The following is a 21,879-nucleotide window of genomic DNA, read 5'->3' on the forward strand; positions in this document are numbered from 1 at the left end:
AGCATAGTACTAGATTTTGATCTAGAATCTACTGAGTTAGTACTTACTGTTATCTCATGCCATGCATAAAGCCTGGGCAAAGATACACAAGATCTGGAGACCAAGCATCCCTCTTGACAGGAACAAGTTTCCAGTGGAGATAAGGTAAATGGAGAATTCAATTATTTTTAGATAACCATCCTCTCACAGAAGTGTTTATATCATAGTGAGAATGATGGTTACAACAAGTAATTTCCTTCCTGCTCTGTCTCCCCATGGAAATATATAACTCAGTTTTGAATATGGTAGGACACAGATATAATCAACCAAAAATAAGAATAATAGAATAAAGAAAACGAAATCCCTGTGTCATATAGTTTAATTTGAAAATGGGAAGTAGGCCACAAAGGACGTCATTTTTGCTATTAAGATCTTAGGGAGAAAAAAAAAAGTAAAGCAATACTTTGAAAAAAACAAACAAACAAAACAACAAAAAGCCAACAGCAACAAAAAAACCCTACCTGCTTTCTAATTCTGTTAGACCGAACAAGTAAAAATTAGCTTTTAAATATTTTACTTTATGTATAAAGTATATACACCAAAAGTTGAATACATCTTCTTAAGCATGTAATGTCTTCCTAGCTTTAGAGTCATGACATTTTGAGTTTGAAAGAAGATTACCCTAGTTATTAATGGGAAAGAGAACAGAACAGACTGAAACTCAGAATATTCATCCTATGTACATGTACAATGAGGACTTAGTTTTTACTATTTCTATGAGCAAGAATGCTTGAACAAACAAAACCATAGTGTGTACATACCATGGCACCATTTTTAGGGCTCCCACACAATGGTTGATTTCTCAGAGAAAATCACAGCTTTTCCCCAAACACTCTGCCGGTTCTATTTAGGAATTGTGAGGTCTGGGATGAGGGCAGGCAGAGCTTACAAAAACCTTGGGGGCTGACTAAAGATGTTTTGGCCTCAGTTATTGCCATGGATCTTTGGAGAGTTTGACAAATCAGGGCAATCACTGAATCTTATATTTGTTCCCCACTTTCCTGTTGTTTTTCAGAGAGGCTCTGGCTAAACATTTGCTGAGGATAAGTTCTCTCCACAAACTTCACAGCCTATACAAACACTGTCAGCTAAGGCCTTGACATTTAAGGAAGGGATGCTGTGTAGCCAACTGACGACATCTAAACCTGCCCTGGGAATTCTACCACACCCCGGAGCCTGGAAAAAAATGTAGCATTTCTCAGGTTGCAGGTGTAAATTTGGTTTATTTTATCAAGCTAAAGCTTAAAACATAGAATCATAGACTCATTTCAGTTGGAAAAGACCCTCAGGATTATCAAGTCCAACCATAACCTAACTTTAGCACTAAACCATGTCCCTAAGAACCTCATCTAAATGCGTTTTAAACACCTCCAGAGATGGTGATTCCACCACTTCCCTGGGCAGACTTTTCCGATGCCTGACAATCCTTTCCATGAAGACTTTTTTCCTAATGTCCAATCTAAACCTCCCCTGGCACAACTTGAGGCCATTTCCTTTTGTTCTATCACTTACTACTTGGGAGAAGAGGCCAACACCCTCCATGCTACAACCTCCTTTCAGGTAGTTGTACAGAGTGATAAGGTCTTACCTCAGCCTACTTTTCTCATGGCTGAACAGCCCCAGTCCCCTCAACTGCTCCTCATAAGACTTGTGCTCCAGGCCCCTCACCAGCTTCGTTGCCCTCCTCTTCACTCTCTCTAGTACTTCAATGACCTTCTTATGATGAGGGGCCCAAAACTGAACACAGTATTCAAGGTGCGGTCTCACAAGTGCCGAGTACAGGGGACAATCACTTCTCTAGTCCTGCTGGCCACACTATTCCTGATAAAAGCCAGGATGCTGTTGGCCTTTTTGGCCACCTGGGCACACTGCTGGGTCATATTCAGCTGACTGTCATTCAACACGCCCAGATCACTCTCTGCCAGGTAGCTTTCCAGCCACTCTTCTCTGAGCCTGTAGTGTTGCCTGGGCTTGTTATGACCCAAGTGCAGGACCCGGCATTTGGTCTTGTTAAACTTCATACAGTTGGCCTCAGTCCAACGATCCAGCTGGTCCAGAACCCTCTGTATGGCCATCCTACCCTCCAGCAGATCAACACTCCCACCCAATTTGGTGTCATCTGCAAACTTACTCAATACCTTCATCCAGATCATTGATAAAGAGATTAAACAGAACTGGCCCCAGTACTGAGCCCTGGGAGACACCACTCATGACCGGCTGCCAACTGGATTTGGCTCCATTGACCACAACTCTTTGGGCCTGGCCCTCCAGCCAGTTCTTTATTCATTGCAGAATATACCCATCCAGGCCACGAGCTGCCAACTTCTCCAGGAGAATGCTGTGGGATACAGTGTCAAAGGCCTTACAGAAGTCTGAGTACACAACATTCACAGCCTTTCCCTCATCTACTAGTTGGGTCACCTTGTCATAGAAGGAGATCAGGTTGGTCAAACAGGACCTGCCTTTCATAAACCCATGTTGACTGGACCTGATAATACGGTTCTCTTGAATGTGCCATGTGATATCACTCAGTATCATCTGCTCCATGACCTCACCCAGCACTGAGGTAAGACTGACAGGTCTGTAGTTCCCCAGATCGTCCTTCCGGCCCTTCTTGTAGATGGGTGTCACGTTTGCCAACTTCCAGTCAACCAGGACTTCCCCAGTTAGCTAAGATTGCTGACCGAAAATGGAAAGTGGTTTAGTGATCACCTCCACCAGCTCCCTCAGACCCTTTGGATGGATCCCATCTGGCCCAATAGACTTGTGCATGTCCAAGTGGTGTAGCAGGTTTCTAACCATTTCCCCTTGGATTAATGGGGCTTCATTCTGCTCCCCATCCCTTTCTTCTGTCTCAGGGGGCTGGGTACCTGGAGCACAACTGTTCTGACTATTAAAGACTGAGGCAAAGAAGGCATTTAATACCTTAGCCTTTCCCTCATCTTCTGTCACTATATTTCCCTCTGCATCCATCAGGGGATGGAGATTCTCCTTAACCCTCCTCTTGTTGCTAATATATTTATAGAAACATTTCTTATTGCCTTTCACAGCAGTAGCCAGGTTCAGCTCTAGTTCATCTTTGGCCCTCCTATTTTTCTCCCTGCACAACCTCACAGAATTCTTGTATTCCTCTTGAGTGGCCTGCCCCTCCTTCCAAAGGTTATAAATTCTCTTTTTATTCCTATGTTCCAGACACAGCTCTCTATTCAGCCAGGCCGGCCTTCTTCCTTGCTGGCTTGCCTTCCGGCACATGGGGATGGTCTGCTCCTGAACCTCTAAGATTACCTTCTTGAAGAGAGACCAGCCTTCCTGGACTCCTTTGTCCTTCAGGACTGCCTCCCAAGGGACTCTGCCAACCAGCCTTCTGAAGAGGTCAAAGTCTGCCCTTCAGAAGTCCAAAGTGGCAGTTCTGCTGACCACCCTCCTAACTTCTCCAAGGATAGTGAACTCAATCATTTCATGATCACTATACCCAAGGCAATCTCCAACTGACACATTTCCCATGAGTCCTTTTCTGTTAACAAAAAACAGATCCATTGGGGTTCCATCCCTGGTAGGCTCACTAACCAGCTGTGTCAGGAAGTTGTCTTCCATGCACTGAAGGAACCTCCTAGACTGCTTCCTCTCTGCTGCGTTGTATTTCCAGCAGACATCTGGTAGGTTGAAGTCCCCCATAAGAACAAGGGCTAGTGATCAGGAGACTTCTCCCAGCTGCCTGCAAAATATTTCATCTGCCTCTTCATCCTGGTTGGGTGGTCTGTAACAGACCCCAACCAGGATGTCCGCCTTGTTGCCCTTCCCCTTGATTCTCACCCATAGACACTCAACCCTATAATTACCCTCTTCAAATTCCACACAGTCAAAACCTTTCCTAACACACATGGCTACCCCATCTCTTCTCCTTCCTTGCCTATCCCTTCTGAAGAGTTTATAGCCATCCACTGCAGTGCTCCAGTTATGAGAGTCATCGCACCATGTTTCACAGTTTTTCTGCCTCACAAGGGCTTCCAGTTCCTCCTGCTTGTTGCCCATGCTGCGTGCATTTGTATAGATGCACTTCAGCTGAGCCATTGATTCCAGACCAAAGGGCCCCGTTAGCACTACCCTCAGATGCCAGCCTGTCACCCTTGGATGTGTCTCTGCCACACCTGGTTTCCTCCCCCTTCAAAGCTAGTTTGAAGCCCTCTCAATAGTTCCTGCTAACTCCTGCTCCAGGATCTTTTTCCCTTTTGAGACAGGTCCATCCCATTTGTTGCTAGCAGATCAGGTGCTATGTAAGCCGGCCCATGATTTGGAAACTCTGAACACAGTGAGCGGAATACACCACAGGATGCAGCCATGGAGGTCTAGATTATATTTAGCAGTCCATAGCTGACTATGTGTCACGGTTTGATTGCAGGGGGAAAATAAACTGTGGCAGATGCTTTGTTAACCCCCTCTTCTTCCCCCCAGCCCCCTTAGCCCTCCCTCCCCACTAAATACAGGCGACTGGAAGGCAAAGAAGGACAGAGAGAGAGAGAGTTGGAAAAAATTAAAAGTGTTTTACTAATGCTGCTTAATAAAACAGATAAAATAATACAAAATATACAAAACTGATCTTGAAAATCCTGGCAAAGAACTGCTCCGGCAGCAGCAGCAGGCACCCGGAAGTCCTGGGCTGGTCTCTGCAGCAAACTGGAACTGGATTCAGTCTGTCACTAGGCCTCAGTTCACAGGGACAACTCGCAGGGTCCTTCCCAAATGCCGGCCATAATCAAAGAGCGAAAAAAGGGACGAGATCCTTGTGATCTCCCACTTTTATATAAAGTATCACGTGAATGGGATGGAATATTTAATTGGTCAGTTTTAGTCACCTGTTCAGTTCCCTCCTTCTTGCCCCTCTCACTTACGGGACGTGCATCCTTATTAGTGACCTTGCATTCCATTGCTATGTCTACCAAAACATGTATCCTACTTTAGAAAAGTTCAGTTACTAAGAAGACTTTAGCTGAAAGGAAAATTCACTAAAAGAGAAACTTGTCTTGTTTTTAAAAAAAACAGGACACTATGCCTTCCAGCAAGATCATGACACTGGCTACATAAACACAGCACAGGAAGGGTCTCAAGAGCTCTTCTCCCTGCTGAGGCGATTAGGGACAACGCATACTGGGATGCAGACAGAGATGCATGTACAGTCAGAGATCTTGTTCAGGAAGGAGCGCAGAGCCGGGTCAAGCAGAGAGCTGAGCCAGGCTGAGACCCTCTCTTTATTAGCCACTGACAATTAATAGGATTTACAGATAGGGGCCTGGACTAAGATGTTAGATGTTTTTCCAGTAATTGTTATTAAAAACACACCACACTCATGTTATCTTTGTTTCAGTTATGTTCCCACTCATTCACAGACCAGGCCCAAGGACATTCACACATCACATACACTTGGGGGCGGTTATCCGGCCTGAGATACCATTCTTGCAAGTCTGGGCTATAACTTTTTATAATTATGAGAAACTCACTTCAAAATAATCTGTCCAAGGCCCTTTATATATTATTATGTTAGTATTATGCCTTTGACCATCCAGATGGTCATGTTAGTGTTGCTCTTCCTTTATCATACAGGTGGCTGGAACCACACATCTTGCTTTCTCACATTTTACTTTCCAACATTTCCCCCTTTTTTGTTTTAAACATCAGGTTCTCAATGAGCACAGTAAGGACCCGGCTTTGTTCTTCTTTGCATTCTGTATCATTCTCCAGATTATTTGAAGGACTACAAGAAAAAACATCACACAAGCATATCCAGTTCCCACAGAAACCCATATATGCAGATTGAGAGCTGAAAATGAAGTTTTAGGATCTAATCACTTTATGCTATTAGATAATGTTAGCCATTTTGTCTTACAGTCCTAATTCTTACAAACTGTGTAATTATTTTGCAGGGTACTGGCTAAATCCTAAATCAGGCCTTGCACATTAGCTAAGACTGTTATTTTACTTCATATCACTCATAAACACCATAATTCAATTTCAGTGGTGTTGAGGGTTAGATTGCGGGGTGACAATAAAACCCTGGCAGATGTATTTTTAGCCTCCTCTCCCCCCCACTTCCCCATTTTGCCCCTCCCTCTCCCCCCTTCCCAGTAAGGACAGGTGATCGGGAGGGAAAGAAGGACAGAGAGAAGAGAGTTGGAAAAATTAAAAAGGTTTTACTAACGCTACTAATAAGAATAGAGAAAATAATACAAAATATACAAAAGCAATCTTGAAAGTCTCAGCAACTGCAGAGCCAGCATCCGAAGTCCTGGATTGGACTCTGCAGCCAACCGGAGCTGGATTCAGTCTCTCACTAGGCCTCAGTTCGCAGGGACAACTAGCAAGGTCCTCTCCTAATGTCGGTCATAAGCAGAAGGGAAAAGGAAAAGAGGGACAAGATCCTCCTGATCTCCCACTTTATATGACGTATTCACGTGAATGGAATGTTATACATAGTTGGTCAGTTTCTTGGTCACCGGTTTCTCGTTGCCCCTCTCACGAGATGTTCATCCGTGCTTATCAATAAGTTTGCATTCCATTGCTAGGTTTACCAAAACATGTATCTGGTTCTCCAGGAAAATGCAGCTAATATGAAGGCTTTAGCTGCCAGGCAAAATTCACTAAAAGAGAAACTTGTTTTTTAACAATACCAGGACAAATGGTATTAGACATATTTAGCACTCCGATAACAGAAAATACACATTCAGATATCAGCTAAGGAGATTATTTAAATACAATATCATAAGAATAATGAGGATCCACAACGTGCATGTAGTCACTCACAAGAAACAAAACTAGAAGCCTTTTACTTCAGGGTACTCACAAGAAATAGTCACTCACTCAAATAAAGAAGTGAGGTGTCATTAATCCCAGGAAGTTTCCTTAGATGGTGTTCCTGTCTAAGGAAAGCACTCCAGTTTACAGACCAGCAGCTCTGAGAAGACCACTCAAAGGGGGTCTTCGGCGTTTCATTGTTTGGCCAGATGTGGCTGTGGGCATTACAACATAATCCAGAAGCTTCTCAGCTAGTCTGGGCACCTCCTTTGTTAAGGACCCTGTCAACTGACTGAAGGTCCCACCCCTCCTGACCCACCAGTTGGTAGAGGTGAATCTGATTGACAACACCTTGGTACCATTCTAGGTGTATATATGTGGGGACAGGCACAGTGGGGCACAGAAGGTACTAAAGAGCCATCAATCTCCTCATTGAAAGCTCCAGATTTCAGGGGAATGTGTACTGCCTCACAATCCAGCCTGTGACCACAGTCATCTGACAAACTACTCTGGAGTGGTGGTGCAGTCACCCCTTGTCTCCAAAGTCAAAAGGGGGCATTCTGTTGGTGAGTTCGAATGCCCACTGTGGATCATCATACCTAATGTGTCATTTATGTGTCATTTTCCTGTTATACATTATCATTACAAATCAACCTACAATAGAACAGAATAATACAAATTACAGCAATTACAGTTATTAACAAATATTGGAGAAAGTTGGTTAGCCATACTAATAAGGAAAACAAATGCATTGAAATTTTTTTCACCAGTTAGTCCCTAGTCCAAATAATGTAAATCTGTATCATTCTGATATGCTAGTGACTCTTCCTTTGGTCTCTTCTGTTTCTTTGTTGCCCTCTGCTGCAGGGACAGATGCTGCATCTTTGGTACTGAGTCCTGCATCATGTTTGTCCAACTCATAGAAAGGTTTAACATAGTTCGCAGGAAACCACTTTGGTCCTGTTGGAAGAAGAACACAAGCATACCCCCTCCCCCAGGTGATTAGTTCTACAGGCCCTTGCCACTGACTGTTGTGCAGGGGATCCCGGTATAAAACCTTTGGTCTCTGAGACAGTGAATCTGGAACACGGAAATGTTTTTCCACTGCTGTGATAGAGGAGGGAGGCACTGTACAAATCAAAAAATTTAAAGCATATATTGCATTGTCTAATTGTTCCTGAGGCATCATATTCCCCCTTTTTGGTTTTAATAACATCTGTTTCAGTGTGGAATGTACTCGTTCAATGACAGTCTGTCCAGTGGGAGAATGTGAAATACCTGTGACATGCGAAATACCCCATTGCTGTAAAAAATATTGCGTGGATCTAGCAGTGTATCCAGGACCGTTGTCAGTTTTAATCTGTTGTGGCACTCCCAGCATAGCAAAATAGTGGGTCCAGTGACACTGAACATCTCTGCTTTACTCACTTGTATGCGCAGATGCACAAAGCATACCTGAAACATATACATATTTCAAACGGCCAAAGGATGAAACGTGTAACATCAGACTGCCAAATGTCATTAGCTGAGAGTCCGTGAGGGATAACTCCAAGGGAGGGCGAGCTTGTAATCACGCCTTGACATTCCGGGCAAGAGCGCACTATGTCTCTCACTTGCTCGAGAGTGAGACCAAACATCTTTTTTAAGGCAGCAGCATTCTGATGGAAGAAAGCATGTGAAACCCTGGCAGACTGGAAACAGCCTGTAGCTACAGTATAAGAATCTGCAACTGTGGAGGGGTTTCTGTTAGACGGAGATTGATTACTGAACTAGCCAGGCCTAAAGGAATTTCAAGGTCAACTTGGAAAGCTGAAAACAGGACCTGCTGTGGGAGAGAATCAGTTCTACAATAACAAGGCCTCAACATGACGTAAATCAATGGACCTATCAGCAGTGAGACTTCGGTGCGTGGACAGCTCGTGAACATAGATGCTTGGAGCGTGGACGCGCGATCAGAGAATAGTTGCATATATAAGGAGGCTTGTTTCTGTAACAAATGGCTTTGCGTGATTCACATTGAATCGGAATGCTGAGTCCGTTATCACTCCAACCAATGGTGACCCTGACATGATACTCTGAACGGCGTATCAGTACGATTGGGGAAAAGCCTGGAGTGGCCCAGCTGGAGGCGGATCAGCTGGACTGAGAACCGGGTGGAGGCGTATGGACGTTCCGCAGACAATTTTGTCGAAGAAATCACCGGAAAAGGTGAGCAGCTGGGGCAGGAGGAGGGAAGAGTGAAGCTCCTCCTGATATTTTCTCTGTGAGAGAACTTAAATATGAAGAAAGTAACATACGTAGACTGTTAGTTTGGTGTAGAACTAACGGCTACCTGGCAGAAACCAAGAAGGCTTTTAAACTTGAACTTTGGGACGATATAGGGCAGAAATTATGGGATATGGTCAGCAATGGAGATAAAGAAGCTAAATCATTAGTAACTACATGGAAGCTTATAATTACCACCTTAAAAGATCTTAAGCCTGAATGCTCTGTTGCTGCTGGAATTTTTGTAGCGTTCCAGCCTGATAAGAATCCTGAAAATCGCTGTGAAGTTTACCCAGTTTGTGTCTTTGATACCTTCCCTACTCCAGCCCCTGCTGTGCCTTCAGCACCCCCGAGGGTTCAGCAGTCCGGGGCAGGGGGAGGAAAAATGCCGAGCGGGTGTCCTGCTACACTATTACCCAACTCTGATGAGAATAGCAAGGATTGGAGTCACACAACTTGCCTAAAGAACCTGTGAAAGCTGAGAATGCTAAACTCATAAACAAGTGTACTATCAGTCCTTTTACCAATTTGTATCCGCCTTTACCAGCTTTTAACCCTCCAGCTTCCATGAGAGAGCAGAAGGAGTCGCCGGATAAGAACTGGGCAAAAGAACTGCGTGAAGGATTAGATCAGCTAACAGTGAGTGAATCCAGTAGTCGGCAATGTGATGATGCTGTTCACGACGGGAAAGGGGATGCACCTGGGGACTCAGGTTATACTAATAATTATGATGCTAGAAACTATTGGCGAGAATGTGCACTGTTCTGAACGCCCCTGTTACTAATGTTTCTCCAGCACCATTCTAGTCCACATTATCTGATGACTTGGATGAGAATGGGGGTTTGCAGCATTTTCTTCAAAAGTTAACAGGAAAAGGAGTATGTGTACATGTTGCCCTGTGATCAGATAAAAACCATGAAAGACTCAAGCAAAATTAGACCTATGCAATGTAACAGCTATAGATCATTTAGGTCAGAAAGATGGGGATCCGTTGAAAGCGGCGGGTATCCCCCAGCTCTTGGAAGAGACACTAATTGGCGCACCGCAATTACAGGTGTGATTAGTTTCTGAAATCCTGAGGCAGTCAGCAGACCTTGCTTATTAAGCTATGATAAAGATGCCTGAAACCAACAAAGCAGCCAAATCATTTCCAACTATTAATCAGGGTCCCAATGAGAATTACATGCAATTTATTGACCATCTTCAAGAGACCATCAATAAGCAGGTTGAAAACTTAGAAGTTAAGGAAGCACTGGTGTTGAAATTAGCAGTAGAGAATGCTAATGTTTGCTATCAGCATGTTATTTGCGAGTTTTACAGTACATATTATGTGCTCCTGTGTATTGCCTCTCTGAAAATCAAGCAGCTTGTCAGGAATGTGAGTTAATTGTTTTACTAGTTGTTTTTAAGTGCGCCACAAAACCTTCTCCCCGCTTTTCCCACTCATGCTGCAAGCAGCCCTCTGCTTCCCCCCTCACTCCTCTTCTCAAGGTTTTTACTTGCAAGATGGGATCAGGAATGATCGTTTTCAGTTGTGTTCCTAAGAAATCAGTATTGGGAGGTGTTTTAAAACATAGGAAAGCACTCTGACAATAAATCATTAAATCTTTTCAGACAGTTTTACAGGCAGGGCGATTTGAACTTCAACAAGCTGAGAGAGACTTAACTGATAACACACAGGTCAGAAAACTTGTTAAAGTCTGCAAGATGCTTTCCTTATTAACCTGTTTTCTTTGTGGGTATCTGTTTAAGCATGTTGCAATTTTAGTAGGTCTTTGTTATATTGTACTATAAGTTCACAGTCTGTTAAATCATGAGAATCCATGGACTCAAAAAGTGCGTTTTGTGATAATACAGAAGATCGTGAGTCATTTAGTTCATTACTGCGTGAATGTGATGGTAAAATTTTGAGTGTAGTAGCTGTTATTTCTCTTTCTAGCACGCTAGCTTTATTTCGGTATCCAGACTTGCGCAACTCTGTGATAGGCTCTGTCTCATCTCAATGTGCTGGATTTGGCTCTTTTGTATGCACACCAAGTAAAGAATCCTGATTTTGGGATAACAGTTGTAGCGCACCAGATGAGACACTAATAAAAGCCTTGCCCGATCCAGCTTGCTGCGGCAGCGGGGGTGCAGGTGCCGATGGGGCTCCAGCGCGCACTGACCTGTTTTGTCAGGGAGACCCAGTGGTGCCTCCACCTGGCTGAGCAGTAAGCAGTTCAAAGGTGCAATGCAAAAATTGAGAGATTGTCTTAAATTAGTGTAACTGTGATCCACCTGCATATTTGAACTTGGTATTTGGTTTTCATATCTGAGCTCAGTATTTTAATTTGCATATTTGTATTTGGTACCAAACAAATTTTGTTTGGGGAGATAATTACAAAATGGGAACCCGTTCCACTGCTAAAATGTCACTGCTGAAATTCCAAATTGCTCCCCCTTAGGATGCATCCTTGCGCATTAGAGTAATTGCTTATATTGTCATCTAGTAATTTTGAGACCAGAAAATAATTTAAAATGTTAAACTCTGCTTTGCACTGAAAAAAAAAAAAAAAGAAACAAACAAACACCTAAATGCTATGAGGGATGTGAACTTGGTATTTTATGAAGTTGTATTTAAAAGTTGCTGGAATGTGAACTGATTTGGATCTAGGAAAATGGAATAATGGATTGATGTTTAATATACTGTATTTGACATCTGTAAATTGTGGAAGGTAAATGGGGCTGAGGAATGTAACAACTGTTGAGCTAATTGGAATGGTATATAAAACTCAGCTCATTGTAACCGAGGAGTTTGCCAGAGCCTCCCACTTCGTACCAGCAGTTACGCCAGCTGCGTGGCCTTGGCTATATCTGAACTGCAGCAAGAAGAGAAAGAAGAAAAAAAAAATGGAAAAACCTGGTTGCCCGCTGCTAAGTGGAGAAAGGGGGGCTTTATTCCCCCTGCTCTGTCTTTTTTTTTCCTGGAGTATTGTCATCCATCCTTGTTGTGGCACTGTGTTGCTTTCTCAGCTTTGAATCAGGGGTTGCTGGTGATGTTTCTTTTTCCTTCTGTCTTGTTCCTAGGTTTTGGCACATCTGGGGAAAGAGCTCATAATTTTACCTCCTTGCTGAAGTCAGTCTTTTCATACTGGTCAGCTTTTGGAGGTCAGAGTGCTCAATGCTTCTCTGGGTCAGACTGGTACTGATTTGGGTGTGGAGTGCAGCCAGGTTGGTTTAATGTGGAGTTCGAACCGATCTGTTTTCATGCTGGGCTGGATGTCTTGTCATCCCAGATGGGGGCGAGAGGGAGGTTTTATTCTCCCTCCAAGCAATGCTATTGCTAGAGAACTGTAATACTGCATCAAGGAGTCTGAGGGATGAAATTTAAAGGCATTGCCAGTGGGTCCATAGTTCTAATGAAGCTGGGAAATTAAACAAATTTTTTTTTTTTTTAATACACTTATTCTGTGGTAACTGGTTGTAAGAGACTTCTTAGTAAATTCACCATGCTAGTTTTTGAGATCATGGAAGAGAATGAAAGAGAGGCTGTTTTTTGAAATCAATAGAATGCCAAATTTGGAACAAAGTTTTAATACATGAATTCTTGTATTTGCCATAAAGCTCTATACCTCTCTTGGGTCAGGATTTGTTAAGTAAATTGTAAGCTCAAATAACGTTTTCTGAGAACTCTGTTTAGTTGCATGTCCCACAAGAAGCTGCTTGTATGGCGCAGATCTGCTTGCTGCAAGTGAGAAATCTCCAAGGAAATTTCAAATGCTGTATTTCCACTAGTATTAACAGCCAATGTTTCGATAAAGCAAATACTACACTGATAGATCTGAAACAGGACTTCGATCCGGTAAGGGAAAACAATATCCAATAAAGATGACAGCCAAAATGGAGTTAGAAACTTTGAGGAATAAATTTATGAAAACCTTACAGGCTGACTGCATTCGATTGGACTTGCAGATTTGTCTATTTATAGCTACAACATAGAAACAACCTGTGGCTAGTATGAGACAGTATGATGAGATTGCTAACAGGCTGATATATCAATTGTCACTCTGATCAAGAAAATGCAGGGAATGAATTTAAGTCTTAATAGGCCATGATCCTTTTGTCATATATGTACCAGTTGTGAAATATAATTATGATTTTTTTTTTATTTGTAATCTATGTCTTTGTAAATTGCACTAGCTGATTTTCTTAACAGCACGGCTTTTGGCATGCATAAATGTAAATTTTTGCAGAACCTGCAAGTCTTTAACATCAGGTCATAGGCCATATTTGTATTTGGTCTGATCCTACATACTTGCACAGTTTTTGTTGATGGTTCTGGGAAGTCTCATAAAGCTGTAGTAGTTTGGTGTGAAGATAACGATTGGCATCATTCTGTAAAAACTATTGAAGGTTCAACCCAATTAGCAGAACTTGGCACAGCTTTACATTACTTAGAGCTTTTTAAGGAGGAACCTCTAAATTTGATTTGTGATTTTGAGTACGTAGTCAAGATGCAATGCACGTATGTGATTCCAAACTTTCTTTCTTTGTTGGTTTTAAAAAAAAGGGGGGGAAAGTAGGGGAAACACCACAAAACCAGTTGTCAAAACCATTGTATGTGATGAAATACTTTGCAAGTATGACCCAAAACCGTGCTAAATCAGAAAGAACCTACATTAGTTATGGTCAAATCACTAGTCAGTGGAAAAAGCCACATCAATTGATAACCTGGGGAAAAGGTTATGTTTGTGTCATTACAGGCCAAGAACTGAAGTGGATTCCCACGAAATGGGTCAAGCCATGGCTGAACAAAGACAACAAAGATTCAGTGGATGCAGCTGGACAGGAGGGAGATAAGTTGTGAGGACTGTTTCAGATGTAAACCATGGATCCTAATTCAGTGTTATAGATGCTCACAGACCTGGTGGTCTAGAAGCCTATTAGCAAGCAGGTGCTGTACCTTCTGTGGAGAATGGCAATTTGAACAATCAGCAGGAGAGCCAAAAGGGTGATATTATACTTAAATAGTCAATGCAAAAATGAGGTAAAATTATGAGACATTCCTACAAAATCCACAAAACACGCAGTTACAAATATTCTACTTTTAACATTAGGATTAGGGACAGTCAGCATGGCTTTACCAAGGGTAAGTCATGCTTGACCAACCTCATAGCCTTTTATGAGAATGTAACAAGGTGGATGGATGATGGCAGAGCGGTGGATGTGGTCTACCTTGACTTCAGTAAAGCCTTTGACACAGTCCCTCACAGCATCCTCACAGCTAAATTGAGGAGGTGTGGTCTAGACAATAGAGTAGTGAGGTGGGTTGGAAACCGGCTTAAAGAGAGAAGCCAGAGAGTGGTGGTCAATGGTGCGGAGTCCAGTTGGAGGCCAGTATCTAGTGGAGTGCCTCAGGGGTCAGTACTGGGGCCAATATTATTCAATATATTCATTAATTATTTAGACGAGGGAATTGAGTGTACTATCAGCAAGTTTGCTGATGACACTAAACTGGGAGGAGTGGCTGACACGCCAAAAGGCTGTGCTGCCATCCAGCGGGACCTGGACAGGCTGGAGAGTTGGGCGGGGGATAACCTGATGGAATTTAACAAGGGAAAGTGTAGAGTCCTGCATCTGGGCAGGAACAATCCCAAGTTCCAGTATAGGTTGGGGAATGACCTATTAGAGAGCAGTGTAGGGGAAAGGGACCTGGGGGTCCTGGTGGACAACAGGATGACCATGAGCCAGCACTGTGCCCTTGTGGCCAGGAAGGCTAATGGCATCCTTGGGTGTATTACAAGGGGGGTGGTCAGTAGATCGAGAGAGGTCCTCCTTCCCCTCTACTCCACCCTGTTGAGACCCCATCTGGAATATTGTGTCCAGTTCTGGGCCCCTCAGTTCAAGAAGGACAGGGAACTGCTGGAGAGGGTCCAGCGTAGGGCTACAAAGATGATTAAGGGAGTGGAGCACCTCCCTTATGAAGAAAGGCTGAGGGAGTTGGGTCTCTTTAGTTTGGAGAAGAGGAGACTGAGGGGTGACCTTATTAATGTTTATAAATATATAAAGGGTGAGTGCCACGAGGATGGAGCCAGGCTCTTCTCAGTGGCAAACAATGATAGGACAAGGGGCAATGGGATCAAGCTGGAACACAAGCGGTTCCACTTAAATTTGAGAAAGAACTTCTTCTCAGTGAGGGTAACAGAGCACTGGAACAGGCTGCCCAGGGAGGTTGTGGAGTCTCCTTCCCTGGAGACATTCAAAGCCCGCCTGGAGACATTCCTGTGCGACCTCACCTAGGCGTTCCTGCTCCAGCAGGGCGATTGGACTAGATGATCTTTTGAGGTCCCTTCCAATCCCAAACATACTGTGATACTGTGATACTGTGATACTGTGATTATGGTTGTGTTGTATTAACTTGTTTGATTGTTCTGAATCTATTAATAAGTGGTTTAGGCAAACTAGAACAGTACATTAATAAGATTGCCATGGTAAAGTTAAGGTTTGACATTGTCCTGGTTTTGTTAAAAAACAAGTTTCTCTTTTAGTGAATTTTTGCCTGTCAGCTAAAGCCTTCACGTTAGCTGCATTTTCCTGGAGAACCCAACACATGTTTTGGTTAAACCTAGCAATGGAATGCAAACTTATTGATAAGCACGGATGGACATCTCGCGAGAGGGACAACGAGAAACTGATGTCCGAGAGACTGACCAACGGTGTATAACATTCCATTCACGTGAATACTTCATATAAAAGTGGGAGATCACGAGGATCTCGTCCCTTTTTGCCTTTTTCCCTTTTTTTTCCTCATGGCTGACATTAGGAGAGGACCTTGCTGGTCATCCCTGCGAACTGACGCCTAGTGAGAGACTGAATCCAGCTCCGGTTGGCTACAGAGTCTAATCCAGGACTTTGGGTGCTGGCTCTGCAGTTGCTGAGACTTTCAAGATTGGTTTTGTATATTTTGTATTATTTTCTCTATTCTTATCAGTAGCGTTAGTAAAACATCTTTAACTTTTCCAACTCTCTTCTCTCTGTCCTTCTTTCCCTCCCGATCGCCTGTCCTGAGTGGGAAGGGGGGAGAGGGAGGGGCAAAAGGGGGAAGTGGGGGGGAGAGGAGGTTAACAATACATCTGCCAGGGTTTGATTGTCACCCCGCAATCTTAACCCTCGACAGATAATTGGCGCCCAACGTGGGGCAAGAGAAAGGGGTAAATTTGGAGATTTTTGGCTTTTCTACTGCTCTGACATACCTTTCAATTTTCTTGGCACGGTGCCAACTCATAGAGTTGTGATACTCGCGCGTCTGTTTGCTTCAGATATTATTTAGTGGTATTAAGGCAAAGTGAATTACATTGATTTAAAGATGTTATGGCAAAAGTTGTATCAGTTATTTTCTACATTGTGCTCGCTGATCCCATATCTGTGTTGGTGTTTCTTTCTGAATCGAAGTATTCATTATATAACAACAAGAAACTGGACAGCGGTCATGATGATTCTGTGTGGTTTGGCATTGGTTTATTTCATTATACTGCAACCCCAGGAGTACAAAGCTTTAGTGGACACTGGTGCTCAGTGCACAATAATTCCTTCTAATTATAAAGGGACGCAATCCATCAATATTGTTGGAGTGACTGGGGGATCCCAGGAGCTGACTGTTGTAGAGGCTGAAATGAGCCTAACTGGAAAAAACTGGCAAAAGCATCCCATTGTGACTGGTCCAGATGCTCCGTGCATCCTTGGTATAGACTACCTCAGGAGAGGGTATTTTAAGGACCCAAAAGGGTATAGGTGGGCATTTGGTATAGCAGCTGTGGACACTGAGAAAATTGAACAGCTGTCTGATTTGCCTGGTCTTTCAGATGACCCTTCTGTTGTAGGACTGCTGATGGTTGACGATCAGCAGGTGCCAATTGCTACCACGACGGTGCATCGCCGGCAATATCGCACCAATCGAGACTCTTTGATTCCTATCCAGAAGCTGATCCGTCAATTGGAAAGCCAGGGTGTGATCAGTAAGACTCGCTCACCTTTTAACAGCCCAATCTGGCCAGTGCGTAAGTCTAGTGACGAGTGGAGACTAACTGTAGACTGTCGTGGCCTGAATGAAGTTACACCACCACTGAGTGCTGCTGTGCCTGACATGCTAGAACTGCAATTTGAACTGGAGTCAAAGGCAGCCAAGTGGTATGCTACAATTGACATTGCTAATGCATTTTTCTCTATTCCTGTAGCAGCAGAGTGCAGGGCGCAGTTTGCTTTCACCTGGAGGGGCATCCAGTATACATGGAATCGCTTGCCCCAGGGGTGGAAACACAGTCCTATCATCTACCATGGACTGATCCAGACCACGCTGGAGCAAGGTGAAGCTCCAGAACACTTGCAATATATTGATGACATCATCGTATGGGGCGACACAGCGAAAGAAGTCTTCGAGAAAGGTGAGAGAATAATTCATATTCTTTTGGATGCTGGTTTTGCCATAAAACGGAGCAAGGTCAAGGGACCTGCACGAGAGATCCAGTTTTTAGGAATAAAATGGCAAGATGGCCGTCGTCAGATCCCAATGGATGTGATCAACAAAATTGCAGCAATGTCTCCACCTACTCATAAAAAGGAGACACAGACTTTCTTGGGCGTTGTAGGTTTTTGGAGAATGCATATTCCTGACTACAGCCACATTGTGAGTGACTCGTAAAAAGAAGCAATTCGAGTGGGGCCCTGAACAACGACAAGCCTTTGAACAAATTAAGCGTGAGATAACTCATGCGGTGGCCCTTGGACCAGTCCGAACTGGACTAGATGTTAAAAATGTGCTCTACACCGCAGCCGGAGATAATGGACTTACCTGGAGCCTCTGGCAGAAAGCACCAGGAGAAACCCGAGGTCGACCCTTAGGTTTTTGGAGTCGAGGATACAAAGGATCTGAGGCCAACTATACTCCAACTGAAAAGGAGATACTAGCAGCATATGAAGGAGTTTGAGCTGCTTCAGAAGTGATCGGCACTGAAGCACAGCTCCTCCTGGCACCTCGACTGCCGGTGCTGAGCTGGATGTTCAAAGGGACGGTTCCCTCTCCACATCATGCAACCGAAGTTACGTGGAGTAAATGGATTGCACTGATCACGCAACGAGCTCGAATTGGAAGTCCCAACCGTCCAGGGATATTAGAAGTTATTACAGACTGGCCAGAAAGTAAAGACTTTGGGATGTCTCCAGATGAGGAGGAAGTAAAACGTGCTGAAGAAGCACCACCGTATAATACGCTTTCAGAGACTGATAAGCAGTATGCACTGTTCACAGATGGATCCTGTCGTCTTGTAGGAAAACATCGAAGGTGGAAAGCTGCTGTGTGGAGTCCCACACGACAAGTTACAGAAGCCACTGAAGGACAAGGTGAATCCAGTCAGTTTGCAGAAGTGAAAGCCATCCAGCTGGCTTTGGACATTGCTGAACGAGAGAAGTGGCCAATACTTTATCTCTATACTGACTCACGGATGGTAGCAAATGCCTTGTGGGGGTGGCTACAGCAATGGAAGAAAAGCAACTGGCAGCGCAGAGGTAAACCCATTTGGGCTGCCACACTGTGGCAAGACATTGCTGCTCAGCTAGAGAGCCTGCCTGTGAAAGTTCGGCATGTAGATGCTCATGTACCTAAACGTCGAGCCACCGAGGAACATCTAAACAACCAACAAGTGGATCAAGCTGCTAAGATTAAAGTAGCTGAGGTGGACTTGGACTGGCAACATAAAGGTGAACTTTTCCTAGCTCGGGGGGCCCATGATGCTTCAGGGCATCAAGGTAGAGATGCAACATACAAATGGGCTCGTGATCGAGGGGTGGATTTAACTATGGACACTATTTCACAGGTTATTCATGAATGTGAAACTTGCGTCGAAATCAAACAAGCGAAACGGTTAAAGCCTGTATGGTATGGGGGGCGATGGTTAAAGTATAAGTATGGAGAAGCTTGGCAGATTGATTATATTACACTTCCACAAACACGTCAAGGTAAGCGTTATGTACTTACAATGGTGGAAGCAACCACTGGATGGTTGGAAACATATGCCGTACCTCATGCTACAGCCCGACATATAGCTTATAAGTTTTGGAATAAGTGGGTATTTGTTTGATCTTAATTACATTATATGTAATTGTAATTATGTTGTTAATCACGTGTTCTATGTTGCAGTATATTTCAAAGACGATTCAGCATGCTGTTTAAGGGGTCTGACTAATTCAAGAACAAAAAGGGGGAATTGTGGAGTGGTTTTGTTAGATGGAGATATGTTGTTGAATTAGTCAGGTCCAAAGGAATCTCAAGGCCACTTCGAGAAGCTGAGAACAGAATCTGCTGTGAGAAAGAGGGGCGTTTCTTCATTAACAGGGCCTCAGCATGGCGTGAGTCGTCGGACCTATCATCGGTGGGGTTCCAGCGTGTGGACTGCCCATGATACTCATTTAGCGAATCCATGCTTGGAGCGTGGATGCGTGATTAGAGAATAGTTGCGTATATAAGGAGGCTTGTTTCTGTAATAAATGGCTTTGCGTGATTCACATTGAATCAGAATGCTGAGTCCTTTATCGCTCCAACACCAAAAGAATTTTGTTTGGGGGAGATAATTAAAAAATGGGAAACGGTTCCATTGCTAAAATACCACCTTTCTCCCCCTTAGGATGCATCCTTATACATTAGAGTAATTGCTCTTATTGTTATCTAATAATTTTGAGATGAGAAAATAACTGAAGTTGTTAAACTCTGATTCGCATTGAATTTATGTGTTTGTTGGAGGTATGGGAACTAAAACTAAATGCAATGATAGATGTGAATTTGGAAGAGGTTGTATTTAAAAGTTGCTAGAATATGAACTGATTTGGATTTAGGAAAATGGAATAATGGATTGATGTTTAATATGCTGGTTTTTGACATATGTAAATTTTTAAAGGTAAATGGAGCTAAGGAATGTAACTATTGCTGAGCTACTTGGAATTGCGTAAGAAGTGTATTATGGTTGTAATGAAATGGTAAAACAAAAAAGCAAAATATCCCAGGCCTGTATTTGAACATAAATGTCAGGCCTGTGTCAAGCTGCAAGATAAACTCAGCTCATTGTAACTGAGGAGTTTGCCAAAGCCTCCTACTTCATACCAGTGATTATGCTAGCTGCATGGCCTTCGCCATATCTAAACCGTAGCAAGAAGAGAAAGGAAAAAAAAAAAGGAAAAACCTGGCTGCCCGCTTTCAGGGCTGTGAAAGGGAGGTTTTCTGTCCCCCCCACTGCAGTGATGTTGTAATACTGAATAGAGCAGTCTGGAGGGTGAAGTTTAAAGGCATCCTTAGCAGATCCACAGTTCTAATGAAACTGGGAAATTAAACTAAAAAAAAAATATTTTTTTTTTTTTAACAGACTTATTCTGTGGTAACTTGTTGTGAAAGACTTCTTAGTAAATTCACTGTGATAGTCTTTGAGATCATGGGAGAGAATGAAAGAAAGGCCATTTTTTGAGACAAATGGAATGTCAAATTTGGAACAAAGTTTTACCATATGAATTCTTGTACTTGACAGAAAGCCCTATACCTCTCTTGGGTCAAGGTTTGTTAAGTAATTGTAACCTCAAATAACGTTTTCTGAGAATTCTGTTTAGTTGCATGTCCTACAAGAAGCTGCTTGGATGGTGCAGATCTGCTTGCTTCAAGTGAGAAAGCTCCAAGGAAATTTTGAATGCTGTATTTCCACTAGTATTAACAGCCAATGTTTCGATAAATCAAACACTACACTGATAGAACTGAAACAGGACTTCGATCCGGTAAGGGAAAACAATATCCAATAAATATGACAGCCAAAATGGAGTTAGAAACTTCGATGAATAAATTTATGACAGCCTTACAAGCTAACTACATTCGATTGGACTTGCGATTTGTCTATTTATAGCTACAACATAGAAACAACTTGTGGCTATTGTGGGACAGTATAATGAGAATGCAAACAGACAGATATACTTGGAATGGATTTTTTTGCCCAATTCTTTTCGTAAAACTATTACTGCGCCCCTGGAATTGATTGTTACTCTGATCAAAAAAGGCAGAGAACGGATTCAGGCTTTAGTAGGTCGCGATCTGTCTGTCATATAAGTACCTTTTGTGAAAGCAGATTTTGATTTTTTTATTCACAATCTCTGTCCTTGCAAATTGCACTAGCTGATTTTCTTAACAGCATAGCTTTTGGCATGCCTAAATGTAAATTGCTTCAAAATCTGCATGTCTTTGATATCAGACCATAGACCGTACTTGTATTCGGTCTTATTCAAAATGCTCACACAGTTTTTGTTGATGGTTGTTGATGAACCAAATTTAGAGGTTCCTCCCTAAAAAACTCTAAGGCATGCAAAACTGTGCCAAGTTCCACTAATTGGGTTGAACCTTCAACAATTTTAACAAAATGATGCCAATTGTTATCTTCACACCAGACCACTACAGCTTTATGAGACTTTCCTGAACCATCAATAAAAACTGTGCAAGTATGTAGGATCAGACCAAATACAAGTATGGCCTATGACCTGATGTTAAAGACTTGCAGGTTCTGCAGAAATTTACATTTATGCGTGCCAAAAGTTGTGCTATTAAGAAAATCAGCTAGTGCAAATTACAAGGATATAGATTGCAGATAAAAAAATATCAGAATTAATTTGACAAATGGTACATATATGACAAAAGGATCATGGCCTATTAAGACTTAAATTCATTCCCTGCATTTTCTTGATCAGAGTAACAGTTGGTATATCAGTCTAGTAGCATTCTCATCATACTGT

Source organism: Patagioenas fasciata, chromosome W, assembly GCF_037038585.1.
Source record: "Patagioenas fasciata isolate bPatFas1 chromosome W, bPatFas1.hap1, whole genome shotgun sequence".
NCBI lineage: Eukaryota > Metazoa > Chordata > Aves > Columbiformes > Columbidae > Patagioenas > Patagioenas fasciata.